A 15,865-nucleotide genomic window follows, 5' to 3' on the forward strand; every position below is an offset into this window, starting at 1 on the left:
CCTATGGCCGCGGGCAGGCGCCTGCCCTCCCCTGGTCTGAGCCGGCGGAAGCCTCACCTCTTTTGTAATTTCCTAAGATTTGAAATTAAGTCTTTAAACGTTCGTTTCCTAATAAGGGTGAAAAGGCAGGCACTCCTCAGCCTAGTTCCTCCCCTTCCAAGCTGAGAGTTCTGCGACTGCGAAGTGAGTCGTTCGGGCTTATTTGGAAGCTTTGGGTTGCCTGTTGACGCGTTCTGAGTGTGAGTGAAATGCAAGAAAATCGGGTGATAGCGTAAAATGACAGCTTTGTATACGGAGACTGGGGTAAGCAATACTCCGTCTGACTTGACACTAATATAATTTTATTGTTCAGGACTGAAACTATTACTTTTATGCCATTTAGACACAGCAATTTCCAGTGTTCATATAAGTGAAAACAAAGGTTTCCTAAAGACCTACAGTGTCGCTTACAAAATAAAATACAAAAGGAAAAATAGACCTGGAGACAACAAAGTTCACGTTGTTCACATCCCACTCTAAACCTGCCGTGTCCAGATGAGAAATTCCCTACTCTCGGTGAGAATAAAAACTTTGTCACGATGTTTAAGTGTGCAGGGGTCTACTTCTTGCCAGTAAATCTTTTATTCAGCAAATCATTCCTTCTCCAGAAATAATGTAGATTTTTACAGCTATTACAAGTTTAAAGTTTGTCTCCACAGTTGTTAATGCCTTTTATTGTTTATAGCTGGAGTGCTCTAGTTTGTTGAATTTCTTTAGAGATGATACAGCTAGCTTATCTGTTTTTCTAACTTCGAAATATCTTTGGTATGCAATATTACTTTGACTCTGTGTTGATGTTTAGTTTTCTAATCCCTCTTTATATTAAACATTTTACTTAGGGTCTTCCTTTAAAACCGTAAACATTGGGGACCAGTAGGTGGCATGGTGGTTGAGGCACTAGACACTCCCACAAGGCTGACCATGGTTCAAGTCCCAGACCTGGTGGCTTGCTTTCTTACTCTCTCTCTGTCTCTCTTTGTTTCTCTCTGGCCAAATTGCATGAATGAATAAGTAACATTAAAATAAACAATTATTTTAAAAAACCTGTAAACATCACCATAGAGGTTTATTGCCATGTTTTTCCATATTAACTTTTTAATAGCATTTAAAATCCTTTCTTAAAATTGACATTTCATTATCTATGTTTTAGACTTTTTAGAGATCAACATGCCTGAAAAAATTGCCAAGAGTAATTTCTTATAGTTTGCTGATAGGAAAAAAAAAATGACTAACTTTAAAATAAAATTTTAGTAGGAAATGAAGTAGTAAAGACAAAGTATAATCATGGATTGGTCATGTTGTACTCAGATCGTTATTAAAATATAATTCACAGGATAACTTCCAGGCACCTTACCAGTTATAGTAACATCTAGGGACTGAGCTATTCAATAATAATACTTGGGTTGTCCTACATGATTAAGGGTGAATAAATTGCTGTGATATCTTGCCTAGTCTTTCCTAGAGAGAAATGTTGCCTTTTAGCTTGATCCAAATAGTTCTGTTAACTCTTAAAGAAGTTGTGAATATACATCAGGGGGAAGAATTTATTTGCAAATGAAATAAAGAGAAAATGAAAATACTATGTGACTGTTGCATTTAGGTAAACACACATGTGATGATCGGAAACCTCACACTGACTTGACTAAACATTGTCATCCACAGCTATGTGCCTAAGATTTATTATTATTTTAAAATTTATATTTAATCACTGTACATCTTTACAGTGTATAGCATGGCTTTTTCCCAGCATGAATACAGCGCATATCAGTCAAGACAAAGACATTACCATATACAGTATCATCAGCAAATCATTCCTTCTCCAGAAGTAATGTAGATTTTTACAGCAATTACAAGTTTAAAGTTTGTCTTCACATTTTTTAATGCCTTTTATTGCTGATGTTTTTATGCTACAACTATAAGACATATAAAACATGAAATAACATCCTCACCAGACAAGTGCTGATTAACTCTATGATTGGGAAATTTCAGCTTACAAGCTATTGACCTCTATATCATGGGATAAAATTAGAAATGAAAGGTCAAAGGGCGTGGTTTACTAACTTTATCCTTCCATGATTTAAAAAATTTTTAGGTTTTTGTCATAGGGTGCTTGTGCTCACCAGAAAAAGAGAGAGAGACAGAAAGCGAGAAATCACCCCCCAGGGGGGATGGCCACGCCGCAATCCCTTCTCCTCCATTCTCCTCTTGGGATTTTGCAAATGTGCACGTACCTGCCCGGCTTAATTTTCAGGCTGCCAGGCTCAGGACTTGGACCACAGTTGGCCATGTGGGAATCCAGCACCTTAACCACCACACTGACCTACTAGCCTTTATCCTTCCATCTTACAATTAAAATAGAAATTCACAGTTAATAAACAATTAGAACAGAATGCATTATCAGGGGATTGGGCTTCAGGTGTTTTATTACAGCTTTGAAACTATAATAAAAAAGCATCAAGTGGGGCAATATGTACGTAAACTTACTTCAGATTATTTGGTAACATTTTTCTTCCAAAGTATTGTAAACTTTCATTCTACAGATGATTGGAATATTTTTGGATAGTGAATTCATTCATTTTGATAAGGCTTTGACCCTCATATTATTAGTATTACCACATCACAGATTGGTCCAAATTTAGCATCTTGAAACAACCATTTTATTATGTTCACGGATTTTGTGGGTCAGGACAGACATTGCAGGGGTGGTTGATTTCTCTTGAGGTTTCAGGTCTCATCCCACAAGCTAGGATGCCTCAGAGACCAGGACTGTTGACATAAAAGCTTACATTCAGCTGTTTGCTGTAGCTTGGTTCCTTGCAGCTGGAGTTCTTAGGGTAGCCAGGCTTTTTACACAGCAGCTCAGGGCTCCATGTGCTAGTATTCTAGAACATAATCCCGCATGGCCTTATTATCCAGATCCAGTATCATGTCCATGGTACCCCTTTGATCCAAGCAGTCACAAGCATGCCCATATTCAAGAGATGTGACCATAGCCCCTCTCCCCAGTCCCACCCACTCCCCCACCTCTCCACAGGAGGAGTGTTGGAAAGCTTGGGACCACGGTTCATTTTTTGTTTTGTTCGCTTTTTGCTATAGGGCGTATGTGCTCACCAGAGACAGAGAGAAAGGAAAAGTGAGAAATCTCCCTCCTGGGGGGATGGCCATACTACAATTCCCTCCCCTCCAGTCTCCTCACAGGATTTTGGGCACACTCTCACACACACACATACACACACACACACGCCCAGCATGATTTGTAAACCACCAGTCTGGGAGTCAAACTGCCCAGTCATCCATGTGGGATTTAGCATCCTTAACCTCCATGCCACCTGCTGACCCAGGACCATGTTTTTAAACCTGTGCTTATTTCTATCCAGTCCTCTCATACTCACATTCAATTAGGAAGGATTTTCTTCTAGATATTTTTCTCAAAGGGAATATAGCATAGTCATGAACTCCCTTACATGGAGTCTAAGGCTAATGAAACCACTAGGTAATTTTCTTTCCTTCCAAAGGGAAGCAGATGGACTTAACAGACTGCCTGCTGTTTTTAAACAAGGGTTGCCCACATCTATTGTCTATGCTGAGAGATGGGCTGTATTTTTGCACTGAGAGAGAGCATGTAGTCATTCCCTGTTGAAAGCCCTTTTATTTAGGAATCATGCTTGTTTGCGTGTTTTTAGTGTTTGCTGTTTGGAGGTCTCTGTGTCTAACATAGACTGAGGAGAAACTTACCTGTTGATAACACAATTAAAACATCCCTAATGCCAAAACTAAGGGTGCAGTGTGTGAGGCGCTTGCTTCGGCTAGAAAATGTGATGGGAGAAGGTGCCAAAATTAAGTGATCAAGATAAATATTTTCATGTATTTTTTTTTTTGAGAGAGAGATTTTTGCTATAGGGTGTGCACACTTGCCAGAGAGAGAGAGAGACAGAGAGACAAGAAATGAGAAATCAAGGCTACACCTCAATCCTTCTCCAGTCTCCTCTCGGGATTTTGGGCATGCACGCAGACACACCCAGCATGAGTTTCAAGCTACCAGGTCCAGGACTCAAACTGGCTTGGCCATGCTGTGGTTCAGCAACGTAACCACTCTGCCATCTGCTGGTCCCCATGCAATAATTTTAAAAAATCAAACTCACTGCTAAACAATCCATGATAAAATATGAAAATTCTAATTAAAGACAATGTATTATTTTTCATGTGCTGTTGTAACAAAGGACCCAAAATGGGGTGACTGAAACAACAGAACTTTATTTTCTGTCAGTTCCGGAGGCAAAAGGCCCTCTGGGAGAAGCCTCCTGTTTCTCTCCCGGTGTCTGCCGATTGCCTGCAATCCCGGTGTCCCTTGGTTTTTCAGAGGCATCACGCCAATCTCTGTCTCCATCATCACAGGGCTTTCTCCCCCGTGGGTGTCCCTGTGTCCTCTCTCGGTGTAAGGACATCATCGGTCATCGATTTAGGGCCCAGTGCTGTATGATCTCAACTTACATAATTATATCCGCAAAGATCCTATTTCCAAATGAGGTCACACCCTGAAGCTCTGAGTGATCGTGAACTTTTGGGAGACACATTCAGTGCTAGAGACAGGGTCGATAGTACTGATTTTTCCTTTGGCCTCAAGATCCAGTATGGCTCAGCATGGCCTCCCCATTTTGCCCCAATTTCTACTAGTTTCCTGGTCACACATTACAGGTGTAGATATTAAGTATGTTTTGTCTCAAAATAGACAAGGAATGACAAGATAAATAAATATACATGTATACACGTGTGTGTGTGTGTGTGTGTGTGTGTGTGAATTGCCGGGGGGTGTATATGACTTTCTTCTGTCTTTTGAAAGAGGGTGGAATGGACAATGGAGTGACTGTAAGAGCTTGTATTCAATTCTTCATCTTATTGGGTAGTTTGTTATACTTTTTTAGAAAATCACTGCATGGTTTTCCCTTGGAAGAGATCTTTTCCATCACATACACTATATAATTAGATATGCTGTACTTTATTTTATCGTGAGTGAACTTGACACTAAGACTTTACACTGCTTCACATTGAGGATACTTAAGGTGTCATAGGGCCATCTAGTGGACAACTTGAATCTAGCACCATAGACTGAAACGACTTCAAGAAGCCTAAAACCTACATACAGTAAAGCAGATAAAGCATTGCTTACTACATCTTTGGTGTCTTTGTGAAAAAAATCTTTCTAAAAAGAAGAATATATTTCTGCTATATGGAAAGAACACACACACACATTTACTTTGTAGTTTATTTTAGTATTTACTTCATTTCATCTTCATGATTGGCTTAAAGACTTATTGTTGAAATTCACATTTTTTTCCTCCTAATACCTTTGTAAAAGATGAAAGAACAACTGACCTTACTGTCTCCTTTCCTTAAAACAGGATTTTTATTCAACGGAGATTAGAATCTATTCCTTTCTCCCCTGGGGTGTTTCACTAGTCCACAGCTGGTCGTTCCTAGGAATTAATTGAAGAGGAAGCGGCAGATATGAGTAGGCTGCTGGACCTGATAAAAAGGTAGAGGCTCAGAAGTTCCCATGGCCAACCGAGACAGGCTGCCGGTGAATTATGCTGCTCTGTGGTTATTAAGACCTCATGGTACACCGAAATGAATTAAAAAGACATAAGCTATCCAGTCTTTCAATCTTACCCTTAATAATTGACTTTTAAAAAAGAATCTGATCTGCAAGATTTCAGGCAGGAATTTAAAATTACTTTTCTTTTCATGGCTCCCAAAGGATGTTTATGTCTGCAGAACCTGCTGTGGCTATTCCTACACTTTCATCCCACCCACTCCTGAGAGTTCCCACAGTGTCAAACTTTGAGAATTGCCAGTGCTTGGGGCCAAATGCAAACCAATTAAAGTTGTAAATAAACTGAGTGTGAGCTAAAACCTGCTCATGGTTTAAATGCCATCTAGTGGCCAAATGTGGGCTTTAGTTTTCATTCAAAACCATTTCAATGCTTTCTAGTATTTTTCTTAGTGTGATTTACCAGATAGTTTTTTACGGAGGGATGATGTAGCTGCTTCTGGTCTCAGAGTGAAGCAGAAATGGTATATACGTTCCTCATCATAAAAAATGTTTAACAGCTTGAAATATGCCTAAGTCCCAGCTTTATTCCACAGACATCTACTTATATGAAGGCAAAACAAAGAGTTATTCAGTTTGGCTAATGTGCCATCAGATAGCACCAGTAGTTGGAATTTATTATTTTGTAATTGAAAAATATAAAGTCTACCTGTAATGTCAGGTAACTGGTATAGAGACAAAATTATATTGGTAGCCAGAGGTTTTTATTTTTTATTTCATTTTTAAAATTTTTGCCAGAGGTTGCATGCACTTGCCAGAGATAGACAGGGAAAGTGAGAAAGCATCCGTCTCCACTCCCTGATAGGGAACAGTCATGCTGCACTCCCTTCTCCATTTCTCCCTCCTTTTGGGGTTTTGGGCAGGGATATTTCTCAAGCCGCCAGGTCTAAGAGTCAGACCACACAGTTGGCCATGTAGATTCCAGCCATCTTTTACTTTTTTTTGGAGGGGGCGACAGGGAAGAGCTTTTTGCTTATAGGGCTCGTGTATTCACCAGAAGACAGGGAGAGACAGAGAGACAGAAAGCAAGAAATCACCCCCCAGGGGGGATGGCCATGCCACAATACACACAGGCCCTGCATGAGTTTAAGCCACCAGATCCAGGACGTGAACTGCAGTCAACTCCATGGGAGTCCAGCGACATAGCCATTAGGCCAACTGCTGGTCCCAGAATCCAGCCATCTTAATCATTATGCCACAAACTAGCCCAGTGGCCAGAGGTTTTGAAGGATCAGCCTTCAGTCTCAGAGGCTTGAAGAGCTCTGAGGCATATCATTTGCCCATAAGTGAATGCCAGGGACAGCAAGTTAGTGTGCTAGTAACAAGAGTGGTGCCGAAGCAGCGGACATGTGCTGTATGCTTGCACGCCAGACACTGTTCTGGGCACACTCCTTGCACTAAGGCATTGTATCTTCACAGAGACCTATTGAAAACGGTACTATTGTTGGTATACCCAAATTATAGACAAAATCAAAATACAGAAGGGTTAAATTGCGTACCCATTAGAGAGAGCCAGGTAGGGATGGGAGCATTTGGGACACCTTTTGGCCTCAGAACTGGTTTGGATTTTGTTAAATATTAGTTTTGTGGAAGGCTCCTCGGTGAGTCATGACACTCTTTTTAATATAACAGCATAGTCCGCACTTGATCTTCCTGGGCCGAAGCTCTAGGCACAGTCCGTAACGATGACAGAGATGAGGCTACGCAAACAGCTCTCTCCATGTCCCAGCCAGGTCAGCTTTGATCGACCCACCTGGTCTGTGGAAAGAACCCACCCCTGCAGCAGCATTGGGAATGGATTGTATTGTTGTCTAACTGTGGTCAGGGGTTCTTTCTAACCTCTTTCCCCATCTCTTTACCCCAGGTTGTGAAAAGTTGATGGATCATACCAAACTCACCACGTTCATGCAATAGATTCTACATCATTAGACATTTTTCTTGTTGGTCTCATATATGATTCTATTCTTTCACTTCAGGCATGTGACCTTTTAAAGCCTTAAGGTAAGACGTGAGTTTATGAACTCACATAGTGCTTTGTTGATTTTAGTGAGCCTTGCAAACAGTTTTTGAGGCTGGATCAACCTGTGCTGTGGAGGTTAAGGTGCTAGATTCCATATGGTCAACTGCATGGTTGAAGCCCAACTGGGTGGCTTGATAAACATGCTGGGCATATGGGCGCGTGTTCCCGAAATCCCGAGAGGAGAGTAGAAGAGAAGGGATTGCTGCATGGCCATCCCCCCCAGGGTGGTGATTTCCCACCTTTCTCTCTCTTTCTCTCTCTCTTGCTCTATCTCTTTCTGGTAAGCACACACACCCTATAACAAACTAAAAAAGAAAAAGTTTTTGAGGTTAGTAATAGTAAATCAATTATTCTGAATTTATAGATAAGGAAACTGGGACTCAGAGATTAAGTGGTTTGTCCAAATCCACATGACTACTGGTTATAGAAATATGACTAGAACATGAGCATCTCATTGTCCTTGTTGGAACCCCCCCCCACATACACACACACACACACACATGGGTTGACCCTGTAGTCTAGTGGTTTAGGGAGCCCGATTTCGCATGGGCAACTGTGGTTTCCATCTTGGCCTTGGTGGCTTGAAAAATGCCCTGGACATGAGTGTGTGCATGTTCATAATCCCGACAGGATAGAGAAATAGAGATGGGCTCATGGTGTGTTCACACCCAATTGGGGGGTGCTTTCTCTCTCTCTCTTTGGTGAGCACATGTACCATATGTACACACACACACATGCATGCACGCACACACACATTCCTTGTTCTGGGCATGTATTAATATGTATGTGTGCATAAATGATAATGGTAGCTGAATGTTTAAAAATTTTAAGTAAGGTAGCCCAATGTAAAAATGAACATTATGTCTACTCCAATTTTATCATCTATTTTCTACTTCCTCAGGAAGTATTAAGAAATCTTTAAAAGAAGGACAGATAATCTATATAAGATAGATAATTTCAGTATTTTACTGACTCAAAACAGAATCTAGGTAATCTTTTCCTTTCTTCCTTCCTTCCTCTCTCTCTTCCTCTCTCTCTCTCTCATTCTTTCTTCTGCTTTTTAAGTGACTGAAACATAAAACATCTAAAACTGCAGCTCCTGGAAGAACCACTTGCCTGTCTTGTACCTGTCTTTGAACTTGACCTTTGTTTCCCCACAGGCCTTGCATTTAAGAGCAGGGTCTCTGGAGCCAGCAGATGCCCTAATGGTTACATCACTGGACTCCCATTTCATTGACTGCGGTTCAAGTCCCAGGTCTGGCAGCTTAAAACTAACATGGGGCACGTGTGCATGCATGCTCAAAGTTCCAAGAGGAGACTGGAGGAGAAGGGATTGCAGTATGACCACCTCCCCTGGTGGGGGGTGATTTTTCGTGTTCTGTCTCTTTGTCTTTCTGGCGAGCACACGTGCCCAATAGCAAAATTCTCTCTTGCTCTAAAAAAAAAAAAAAAAAAAAAAAAAAAAAAAAAAAAGGCAGGGTCTCTGTAGACATCCTTGTTAACCACAGTTTTGTCCAAGGGAGTACTCACAGAGTACCTTGTGGGCATGAGGTGATCGTAGTTATAAGCCTTCACAATACACTTGATTTCTGACCTCTTTGCAGTTTTCTTCTTGCCCATGACATCTGTCACTTTGTGGAGATAGTAGCCTATTCTGACCACGAGAGTGTGGCTGGAGGGATGGTCTAAGGTGCCATCATCAATGTTCTTCACGGGGTCACGGGGACGGCTTTGCATCTGGTGTAGCATCTGGCCAACACCACCACTTTGTCGGAGTTCATGAACTTGCCCATTTCGACAGCAGCCACCCAGACTTACAGAAAAGAAAGACGGCTATATTAGGTGATCTTTCAAGATTAATTCTAGTCCTCTGATTCCAATTTTTTTTTTTTAGTTGAAAATTTACTTTTAAAATTTTTCTTAGGGCCAGGCCTGTAGCACAGTGGTTGAGTGCCATGTGTAGGGAGCTGGATCCCACGTGGCTGACCATGGTTCTAATCCTGGTCCTAGTGGCTTGAACAGCACCGTACACACATGTGTGTGAAAACACCAAGTTTGACAGGATGGAGAAATGGAGGGAAAAGTATTATAGCGTGACCACGCCCACTGGGATGGTGCTTTCTCTCTTAACCCTTGTCTCTCTCCCCAGCAAGCACTCATACCTTCTGACAATTAAAAAAAAATAAGAAATTGCTTACAATTGTTTTTTTTTTTTTCATAAAATGAAGTATAGAAGTTTTGCAAGCGTATCTTGCCTAATACAATTTATCCAGAAGGAGGCAGCATTTTACTATTAAATTGATGCTTCTGCAAACGTTCGAACAAGTTCTTTTTCTTTTCTTTTCGTTTTTTGGTTAAGATGTAGGTTACCTGAATACACACACCCAAAAACTTTTCAGGCCAAAATTTCCTTGATATTACTAGAGCTTTGCATACTGAAACAAGTTATAAAGTCCAAATCCTGCTCAAATTAAGTGCATCTCAAATTATAAACAAGGTAAAATAATTGAAATAAATTATTTTATAATAAGGATAACAATCAAAATAATACAGAATTGAACAGAAAATGGCATAGCAGAAAGGGAAAATGAATATTAATTATTGCTAACTTTTAGAAAATAAATACTTAGTCAATAAGAGATCAAGTTTTGGGAAAAAAATAATTCACTCAGAAGAATAATTAGTTTTAACTTAATTTACCTAAATTTATAAATGTAACTTGCTGTTTATTTCCTTGTTTTAATAGAGTCATAGGATCTTCAGAAGGGACCTTGAAATTTCACATGGCATATTATAGTTGTTGCTAGTCAGTATTCATTTTACTCTTCAAGAGAAGTGAGAGTCTATGTGTGTTCAAAGAACTGGGAGAATTAGAAAGAAGGTAATAGCAATGTGTCTGGAGAAACTATAATGAATTGTAAAAATGGCAAGATGCCCTGTATTTGACAAAAGGGCCCAAAAATACAAACAGTAGGGGTCTGACATTTTCTCCCAAGGGTTTCTAATGGGCTGAAGAACTGAACATCAGTTCCACCTACATCCCCTGTCTCTCACACCCCATCCCTTATCTGTAAAAGAAGCCTGGGTAGGTGGCTAGCAGGTAGCATGGTAGTTAAGGTGGCTGGATTCCCACATGGCCAACCACGGTTCAAGTCCAAGACCTGGTATCTTGACATTCACACTAGACGTGTGTGCATGCATGCCCAAAATCCCGAGAGGAGGGTGGAGGGGATGGGATGACAGTGTGGACACCCCGGATGATTTCTCACTTTCCCTTTTCTCTCCAGCAAGCACATGCATCCTTAAAAAGAAAAAAGAAAGAAAGAAAGAAAGAAAGAAAGAAAGAAAGAAAGAAAGAAAGAAAGAAAGAAAGAAAAGGAAACAAAAAGGGGAAAGAAATGAGAGGAACTGTTTAAAAGATAAACAGAGACTTAATGTTATGATTTGGGTTTACCCCCAAAATTCATGTGTTGGAACTTGTTTATATTGTGAAGATATTAAGAGGAAACTTAATACCTTCATGGTATTAAAAGGGGGCCTAGGGAGTATTTAATTAATTAGGATGGAACCCCAGTGATTGACTCCTGGCTAAGAATCTAGAACAGAGATATACAGATGGATGAACACACAAATGTTCATCCTGTTCATACATGATGTGATGTCCCACACGGCATCGGGACCCTACCTACAGGAAGATTCTTAGCAGATGTAATCTTTAGACCTTGGACTTCTAAATTCTGTGTGAGGGCCAGCAGTGGTATGGTGGTTAAGGCAGTGGATTCTTACATGGCTGACCACAGTTCAGGTCCTAGACCTGGCAGCTTGAAAAATCACAACAAATAAATAGATAAATAAATTAATTAAAACAATAAAGCTGTGTGTAAGATAAACCTCTACTCTCAGGGCCAACAGGTAGCATGGTGGTTAAAGGTGCTGGATTTCCATATGGCTAGTTGTGGTTCAAGTCCCAGACCTGGTGGCTTGCTTTCCCGCTTTTCCTTTTTCTCTCTCTCTGTTCTTTCTGGTCATATTTAAAATAATAATAATAATAATAATGAATAGAATTAAATAAATAATCCTTTTTTTTTAAAAAAGAAACAAAAAACAACAAAAAATACCCCTCTATTCTCTTAAATTAGCCAGACCCAAGAATTTTCTTTTATTAGCAATGGACTAGAATACCTAATAACTGTATGTAATATGTGGACTTTGTTGGGATCCTAATTCAAGCAAACTAACCTAAATAGAATATTTGAGACTGCCAGAGAAACTTGATTATGGCTTGAGCATTAGACAGTATTAAGCAATTACTTTTTATAGGTCTAATAATGTGCTTGTGTTTATGTAAGGCAAATATTAGAGATGCATATTAGGGTATGTAGTGGTAAAATGATCTAATGTCAAAGATTTTGCTTTAAAGTACTATAGCAAATAAAGTGGTTGAGTGCCATGTGTAGGGAGCTGGATCCCACGTGGCTGACCATGGTTCTAATCCTGGTCCTAGTGGCTTGAACAGCACCGTACACACATGTGTGTGAAAACACCAAGTTTGACAGGATGGAGAAATGGAGGGAAAAGTATTATAGCGTGACCACGCCCACTGGGATGGTGCTTTCTCTCTTAACCCTTGTCTCTCTCCCCAGCAAGCACTCATACCTTCTGACAATTAAAAAAAAATAAGAAATTGCTTACAATTGTTTTTTTTTTTTTCATAAAATGAAGTATAGAAGTTTTGCAAGCGTATCTTGCCTAATACAATTTATCCAGAAGGAGGCAGCATTTTACTATTAAATTGATGCTTCTGCAAACGTTCGAACAAGTTCTTTTTCTTTTCTTTTCGTTTTTTGGTTAAGATGTAGGTTACCTGAATACACACACCCAAAAACTTTTCAGGCCAAAATTTCCTTGATATTACTAGAGCTTTGCATACTGAAACAAGTTATAAAGTCCAAATCCTGCTCAAATTAAGTGCATCTCAAATTATAAACAAGGTAAAATAATTGAAATAAATTATTTTATAATAAGGATAACAATCAAAATAATACAGAATTGAACAGAAAATGGCATAGCAGAAAGGGAAAATGAATATTAATTATTGCTAACTTTTAGAAAATAAATACTTAGTCAATAAGAGATCAAGTTTTGGGAAAAAAATAATTCACTCAGAAGAATAATTAGTTTTAACTTAATTTACCTAAATTTATAAATGTAACTTGCTGTTTATTTCCTTGTTTTAATAGAGTCATAGGATCTTCAGAAGGGACCTTGAAATTTCACATGGCATATTATAGTTGTTGCTAGTCAGTATTCATTTTACTCTTCAAGAGAAGTGAGAGTCTATGTGTGTTCAAAGAACTGGGAGAATTAGAAAGAAGGTAATAGCAATGTGTCTGGAGAAACTATAATGAATTGTAAAAATGGCAAGATGCCCTGTATTTGACAAAAGGGCCCAAAAATACAAACAGTAGGGGTCTGACATTTTCTCCCAAGGGTTTCTAATGGGCTGAAGAACTGAACATCAGTTCCACCTACATCCCCTGTCTCTCACACCCCATCCCTTATCTGTAAAAGAAGCCTGGGGAGGTGGCTAGCAGGTAGCATGGTAGTTAAGGTGGCTGGATTCCCACATGGCCAACCACGGTTCAAGTCCAAGACCTGGTATCTTGACATTCACACTAGACGTGTGTGCATGCATGCCCAAAATCCCGAGAGGAGGGTGGAGGGGATGGGATGACAGTGTGGACACCCCGGATGATTTCTCACTTTCCCTTTTCTCTCCAGCAAGCACATGCATCCTTAAAAAGAAAAAAGAAAGAAAGAAAGAAAGAAAGAAAGAAAGAAAGAAAGAAAGAAAGAAAGAAAGAAAGAAAGAAAGAAAGAAAGAAAGAAAAGGAAACAAAAAGGGGAAAGAAATGAGAGGAACTGTTTAAAAGATAAACAGAGACTTAATGTTATGATTTGGGTTTACCCCCAAAATTCATGTGTTGGAACTTGTTTATATTGTGAAGATATTAAGAGGAAACTTAATACCTTCATGGTATTAAAAGGGGGCCTAGGGAGTATTTAATTAATTAGGATGGAACCCCAGTGATTGACTCCTGGCTAAGAATCTAGAACAGAGATATACAGATGGATGAACACACAAATGTTCATCCTGTTCATACATGATGTGATGTCCCACACGGCATCGGGACCCTACCTACAGGAAGATTCTTAGCAGATGTAATCTTTAGACCTTGGACTTCTAAATTCTGTGTGAGGGCCAGCAGTGGTATGGTGGTTAAGGCAGTGGATTCTTACATGGCTGACCACAGTTCAGGTCCTAGACCTGGCAGCTTGAAAAATCACAACAAATAAATAGATAAATAAATTAATTAAAACAATAAAGCTGTGTGTAAGATAAACCTCTACTCTCAGGGCCAACAGGTAGCATGGTGGTTAAAGGTGCTGGATTTCCATATGGCTAGTTGTGGTTCAAGTCCCAGACCTGGTGGCTTGCTTTCCCGCTTTTCCTTTTTCTCTCTCTCTGTTCTTTCTGGTCATATTTAAAATAATAATAATAATAATAATGAATAGAATTAAATAAATAATCCTTTTTTTTTAAAAAAGAAACAAAAAACAACAAAAAATACCCCTCTATTCTCTTAAATTAGCCAGACCCAAGAATTTTCTTTTATTAGCAATGGACTAGAATACCTAATAACTGTATGTAATATGTGGACTTTGTTGGGATCCTAATTCAAGCAAACTAACCTAAATAGAATATTTGAGACTGCCAGAGAAACTTGATTATGGCTTGAGCATTAGACAGTATTAAGCAATTACTTTTTATAGGTCTAATAATGTGCTTGTGTTTATGTAAGGCAAATATTAGAGATGCATATTAGGGTATGTAGTGGTAAAATGATCTAATGTCAAAGATTTTGCTTTAAAGTACTATAGCAAATAAAATAAAGCTAATGTAACAAACTCTAGAAAAAAATTAAAAAAAGAAAAAGAAGAGGAAAAAGAAGCCTAGGGAGGAGTGAGGTGATCCGTCCCCTTTATCACTGTGGAGGGCGTGCTTCTGGCAACATGGCCAAGAGAAGAAAGGAGCTGCATGGCAATGGCTATTAGAGGCTGCCCTGGTTTGTCCTCAGCTGGAGCAGCAGACTTGCTAGGCTATACCTTCCTCCCAGGGCAGAGACGACAAAAGCAGAGGAGTGATGGCTGGTCAGGGAGCAGAGGTTGTAGTGAAGTAATCAGCTTGCCTGCTCCTTAGGTGGTATGGCCAGGGTGTGAGAAATTTGTCAGCAGAGAGGATATAGGAAGGGCAGCTGTCTCTGGGCCACCTCGCTGTGATACCCGCTCCAGGACTGTGCATCATGACGTCGGGTGTATTACTGTGGTTTGGGGAGTGGGTGAGAGAAGTCCAGCTGGAGCAGAATCTTTCCTGCAATGGGGAGACCATGCAGGGTCCTCTAACTCTTCCACATGTGCTCCCGAGTGGTCTTTGGGTGTTCACACTCACACTCACACTCCAAGTTTGCTGGATAAGCAGAGCAGCCATGAGGGGAGCGCTGAGGGCACAAAGACCCCATCTTCTTCCTTCTCCTTCTCAAGTCCAATACTTGCAAGAGCCAGGGCTAAGAGGATGAGGGGTGTCTACAGCCAGCACCTCCCTAACTCCATCTCACTCCAAGCACTTGGGGTCCTGACTTAAGGCTTCCCTGGAGTGGGAGGATTGGGAGGAGATGGAATTTAAATAGAAGTTGAAATTGAAGTTTTAGAGGTTCTTTTAATAACCCAAAGTGGGTAGAAAGTGATCCTATCTGCCCATGATGTCCCAGGGAAAGGAAATACGGGGTTTGGATGAGGGCAGGGATTGGGAAGATGTTAAAGTACTTTATGTTCATGCTGCAGCAAATGGAGATAAGTCAGCTACCTAAATATGCAATGGGAATGCTATTTTCAACACTAATGCAATTTTTATTTTTTCTCATTCCTGTTCCTCCTCAACCCATTAAGGCTTGTATCCCAGGGGAGGAAAGGGGAGTATCAAAGAGGCTCTGGACAATCAGTGTTTCTCACCCGATGGAAAGAGAAAATAAATAGCATGTCTAGTTCTGGGCAGCTGTGTGTGTGTGTGTGTGTGTGTGTGTGTGTGTGTGTGTGTGTGTGTGTGTGTGGGAGAGAGAGAGAGAGGGGGGGGGGAGATA

The 15,865-nt window shown here is 40.1% G+C and overlaps 1 long non-coding RNA gene across 3 annotated transcripts in view; it reads left to right on the top strand.

Moving 5' to 3' along the window:
• Positions 1–19: 19 nt before the first annotated feature.
• Positions 20–15,865, top strand: part of LOC102501946 (uncharacterized) — a 28,286-nt gene continuing 12,440 nt past the window's right edge. Inside the window, exons 1-4 of one of the 3 annotated variants that reach the window (XR_003549574.1) lie at positions 20–303; positions 383–555; positions 5,439–5,573; positions 7,512–7,648. This is a non-coding gene — a long non-coding RNA (uncharacterized LOC102501946). The remainder of the gene's footprint in view (positions 304–382; positions 556–5,438; positions 5,574–7,511; positions 7,649–15,865) is intronic. The other 2 variants (XR_334719.3, XR_001370451.2) reach the window with 2 other exon arrangements.

This window comes from Tupaia chinensis, unplaced genomic scaffold (genome assembly GCF_000334495.1).
Source record: "Tupaia chinensis unplaced genomic scaffold, TupChi_1.0 Scaffold000272_1, whole genome shotgun sequence".
Taxonomy (NCBI): Eukaryota; Metazoa; Chordata; class Mammalia; order Scandentia; family Tupaiidae; genus Tupaia; species Tupaia belangeri.